Genomic DNA, 5,720 nt, shown 5'->3' on the forward strand with positions numbered 1-5,720 from the left:
AAGTGAACGCACCTATGGCACCAGCATCCAGCTCAAGAAATAGAACATTCCGGCACTCCAAAACCTCTTGCCCGTCTCAGTCACCACCCCTCCCAAAGGTACTCTGACTTCAAATAGCATAGTTTAGTTTTGCCTGTCTTAATTTTTTGTAAGTGGAAGCCTAGAGTGTGTGCTCTTTCTTGCATTGCATCATCTCCACAACTTCGTGTTTGCAAGATTCATCCTCATTATTATAAGTAGCAATAGTTTATTCCTTCTCGTCTCTAGACAATATTCCATTGCATGAGTATACATTTTATTTATCTATTCTGCTATGGATGGGCTGTGTCTAGCTTTTACCTGCATTGGAGGCTGCTGCCGTAAACATTTTCATACATGCCATTTGCTACAAATACATACAGGAGTGCAATTGCTGTGCCGTAAGATATGCTCACAATTAGCTTTAGTTCAGAACATATATACTACCAAAAGTCTCTCTGCTAAACACACTGTGGTACCCTGGACTGGATCCTGGGACAGTAAATGGGCATTAGGGTAAATATAGGTGGAAGCTGAATGAAGTCTGGAGTGAAGTTAGTAGTAATTTGTTGATGTTGTTACAAATGTACCATGGTTTTTTAAGAGGTTAACATTAGGGGAAATTAGGTGAGAGGAAGTATATGGAAATTGTATTATTTTTGCAACTTATGTGCAAATCTAAAGCTATTCCAAAATAAAAAGTTAATGAAAAAGAAAAAAGACTTTCTTAGTGCACACCTCACTAAGAATTACTGTGGTTTTTTTTTTGTTTTTTTATTTAAAAAAAGGCTTTACAGCAGCATTTATCTAACTTGCCTGATGAGATTCACCTGGAGCAAATTCTTGTACCCATTTCTAAAAGATTCTGATGTCAGATCTGCAACACGACCCAGGATCAGATTTTTAACAAGTGCTCACCTCACCCTGAGTGCCCTATCAGACAAGCTCTAAGAAATACCAAATTACACTGCAGTGGAATTAGCATAGTTTTAGGCATCAGCTAAACTCAGGTCCACATTCCATGTCAATTACTTACCAGGCGGGTGATTATTTCAGCATGTTACATAACTTGCTGGAAAACTAGTAGTAATAATGTCTTCCTGTCGGACCACTATGACATCTAAATAAGGTGCTGCAAGATGCCTAGTACAGGGCTGGGCATACTTGGGTTTGTGTAATAGTTGACCTCAACACCTTATATACGATTTTTCCCCTCTAAGGAGAACAGAAGAGGCTAATAAATTGTGACCATGGTTCTTAAACAAGTTACACTAAGTCTCATGCCCTTTTTCCAGAAGATAGCTAACATCAAAGGAGTGGGAACTACAATCTCCTCTGCAAGTCCCCCTTTATTTGGAGGTTGTATTTGCTCGTTCATTTTCTGATAGTGGACATGGGCCAAATGAGGACAGAGTCAGACTGGACATTCCCACAGCCTTCTGCCCTGAGGGAGTCACTGATTGCCTGTGCAGAGGGCCCAAGCCCGACTGTGGCATGAAAGCAACACCCTTCTGTGTCCCCAGTTCCCAGCCAGCCACCCCAGCACAGGCTCCAGAACAGCTGGGATGCTGGATGAAATCCCTGCTTTGGCGAAGCACAGGAAGCAGTGTGGGCACAATATGAGCACCGCGCAGCATTGTGTTTCATGGGAAATAAAGGGACAGTAAGCTCTTCTGGCTGCTTTTTGTCTCTCGATGTCCTGAAGCTTCCATCTCATTGTAATGTAAAGAATCACCCCTAATCTTGGCAAGTCCTAAAGTATGCTGCCATGAATTGTCAGTTCCCTTGCCCAAATGAAATAATTTATAATTTTTCATCGTTTGTGAACATCTTAGAAAAATGTTTAAGGTCCTAGGAAGATGGGCATGGTAGAGGCATTGGCAAAAAGGCAAAATAGTGAAGAGGTAATGAAGGTTTGAGGCCTGAGGTGCAGTGCTGGGGACAAGAGCTTACAGAGAGAGTGTACACCAGGATGGGAGCAGGGACAGAGGGTGAAATTGGGGATGTTCCTCTACCAAAGGACAGTAACCTTCTCCAGCAAGGCCACCCTCACTGCCAGGCCTACTCTAACCACCCATTTAACACAGAGCTGGTGGGACCTACTACCACGACTACACCACTACTGTTCAAAGTATCATGCCAGAGCCCTTCCTGCCCCGTCCTCAAATGCCATCCAAGTCCAAGAAAGTGTTAGATGGTATTATAACATCTCAAGTCTCTTTTGCCAGTTAAAAAAAAAGAAAACAAACAAATAGCAAAACTTCCTATTGAGACCAACCAAAGCAAAAAAAGAGAATTTACTGGGAAAACCTAAGGGTAGGCAATGGAGTGCAGCCGGCCTCCCAAACATTCTAGAAGCAGAATGTGACAGTCACCAGAACCAAGGCAGTGACTTGCCCATGTCTGGACCATCTCTGTTCTCTGCTTCTCTTGACACTTCTGCTTCATTACAAAACCACCCTCTCCCTTTCCTGTGCACATGGCACTGTTCATATAGCTAAAAATAATGGCCCCAAACTCCAGAGCCCTGCCATCTCCAAACTCTAGCAAACCAACTAACTGGATAATGTTTCAGCTTCTGGGAGAAAAATTCTATGGTGCCCAGCCTGGGTCAGGATTTGGCCATTTCCATCTGGCCACGTAAACTAAGTATGTTCCAGGCTTACAGTCCTTCATGTACTTGTGGGTAGAAGGGTAGCAATTTTCCAAGAAACAGGTTTGGTCTTAGTGGATACCCCAAAAGATATTTATTACTGGTAGAAAATTACTGCTACTGATTCAGAAAATATTTTTAGGTCCTCTGTCATCTTCTTCATATCTCCCCTGGTTATCAGTTCTGTTATCTACTTGAATGTTGGGATCCAGGTGAGAAAGAAGATAAAGTGAAGGAAGACATTCATGACAAACCATTGTAACTTCAAAATTATCTGGGGATAGACCATAGAGTCTGCAGATATAACAAGACTGCCTGATTGTTCTTTATCCCTTCAAGCACTTAAAATTTATGTTGGACAAGAAATGTCAGCTAATTCTGCAAGTTCTACTTATGGCATGGAGGAGACGCATGCACAACTCACGGGCTGAAGGCACAAACAGGAGAATCCATAAACTGTTACACAAAGGAAGAAAGACAAGGTGGAAAGGCCAGGAATGAAAAAGGATCTGATAGCAGGAAAGCTGGCTCAAGTTAATGAGACAATGCGTGACTTGACATTCCTGATGGATGTCAGTGGTTCAGTGCTAGGCAGACCTTCTGAGATGACAACTTCCATTCAAACCTCAGCCCTGGATGGCAACCTGAAACCCAAGGCCATGAGCAGCGAGTGTGTGTGAGCCCAGCATGGATTAGTGCGGTGGCCTTGGGAGGCCCTTCCAGACGGCTGCTTCCTCCCTCTGTACCATTACCCAGAAGGCACGGGTGCTCTGGGAGCTACAACAATACTAAGTAATTAAGATAAAATGTTCTTGGCTGTGTCTAAGGCATATTCTTTTATGACAAGAACAAAGGGTTAGTTGATGAACTAATTTTTGGTGGGGAAAACTGCAGCATCTATTATTGAACTAATTTTTGGTGGGGAAAACTGCAGCATCTATAAATGAATGCTTTGGATTTTTGTTTGTTTGTTTTTCAATATTCCCATTATAATTTCAGTTCAGATACTCCAAAGCTCATGTTCCCTAATTTATTATTGCTTGCTACGGTCCTCAGGGATACAGTAATTGAATTTTACTGGCATGATTACCATATCCATCAACAAGCGAGTCTTCCTGAAATAAATCAGTCAAAGCCTGTTGGTTGGCCCCCTTTGCTCCACAGGAGAGGTGCCCAGAGCAGAATCCAGTCTCAGCAAAGAAAGGTGTAGTGTTTCTCTGGCCACTGCAATAGGCTACTGCCTGTCAGCCAAGTGCAAATGAGGCTGTGTGTGGCCAGCTCTGAACATCTGTGGAAGCAATAGGAGCACAAGGATATTTGAAGAAGAGAAAAGAAATACATTTTTGAAGAAGAGAAAATAAAAATACCCCTCCAAAGGGATTGCCCCCCAAATGACCAGATTCTAATTCTATTGCAGTCAAAAATAGATGAGCTTCTGGGAGACGGGGATGTGCATACTTGGTTGAGATCCAGGAAATTCCATGATGAGATGTTAAAAATTCCATCATAAAAAAAAAAAAAAAAAAAGCAGATGGACAGCCTACATCCTCTCCTTCTTACATCCAAAACAGGAAAATAAAAATCATAATTGTAGATGCATTTTAGGGCTGCACAGACACATAGAGATCATCTAAATCCAGACTCCTCATTTTACATGAGAGGCTCAACAGGGTAAAATGAATTCTTATCTCAATGTGATATTTAAGATTTTTTGAAAAGCAATCTGCGTCCTTCAAAAATTGACACCCAAATACAAAGTGCATAGGATTGGGCTGTCGCTCACCTCCTCTGAGCCCCTGGGGCAAGTCACTGAATGCCGAGCCTTGCGGCCTCATCTGGAAATGGAAATAGGCATACTGTTGGCTTCTGTGAGAACTGAGATTAGACATACAAGGGTCTAACAAAGCTCCCGGCACCCAGTCTTGGCTGAATTTCATTCTATTTTGATATTTGTTAAGGAAATAGGAAATTTATTTTTAAAACACGGTACTATTAGGAAGTCAAGTGGCTGAGAAGACCGGACGCTTACAAAGGAGCTGCTCCTTCCCAACCAGTACCCCTCCACATTCGAGAACACAGGAGAGAAGGCAGGCCTCTTAGGTGAGCACCTTCAGATTTCTAAAGGCATAAGGCCAAAGATTTCGAGTAATTTTGCCTGGACAGCTAAAATTCACATGCCACTGGGAGTCTGCAAAAAGCTTTGGAGCCTTAGGTGCTCTTTGACCCATACGTCATATTTCAACTCAGATACCCTCAGGGTCCTCTGACAGTAGGTGACTGTTCTGATGAATGAGTAGGAGGCCTATGCTCCATTCCCCAGGCCTCGTCTTTCCACATCCAGATCCTTTGTCAGAAAAGATTGACTGTTCCACCATTTCCTCTGCGTTTTCCTGCCTCTTTCTTGTTAAATTCATAATGAAGAGAAAGCTCCCAAGTGAATCACCATCAATGGATTGGATGCTGCTGTGTGTTAAATTGTGTCTCCCCTACAATTTGTATGTTGAAGTCTTAGCCCCCAGTAGCTTAGAATGCGGTCTTATTTGGAAATAGTGTTGTTGTGGATATAATTCGTTAAGATGAGGTCATATTGGAATGAGGTGGGCCCCTAATCTAATGTGACTGGTGTCCTTATAAAAAGGGGAAATTTAGGCACAGATAGTCCCACCAGGAGGACACCAAATGAAGATGAAGGCAGAGATCAGGGTGATGTACCCACAAGCCAAGGGACACCTAAGAATGCCAGCAAAACACGGAAAGCCAGGCCAGAGGCGTGGGACAGTGGAACAGATTTCAAACTCCATGCCAGAAAGCAATCAGCACCATCCTGGGGTGAGGGGAGGACACAGCACCAGCATTATCCAGGGTCACATCCCTCACTCTGGCCTCCTCTAATCAGATGGCAATCCGGCAATCTTAGCCGGAGAGATGATAACACAGATCATCTATTTTTTACAGCCTTACTCGGCTCCCTTATAAGGAAAAACTATGCCCCTTAAAGTCTTGCAGACTGAGGAGCTATTGTGAATCTGATCTTTTAGAGGAGAGCCTA

This window comes from Pan troglodytes, chromosome 6 (genome assembly GCF_028858775.2).
Source record: "Pan troglodytes isolate AG18354 chromosome 6, NHGRI_mPanTro3-v2.0_pri, whole genome shotgun sequence".
In the NCBI taxonomy this organism is placed as follows: domain Eukaryota; kingdom Metazoa; phylum Chordata; class Mammalia; order Primates; family Hominidae; genus Pan; species Pan troglodytes.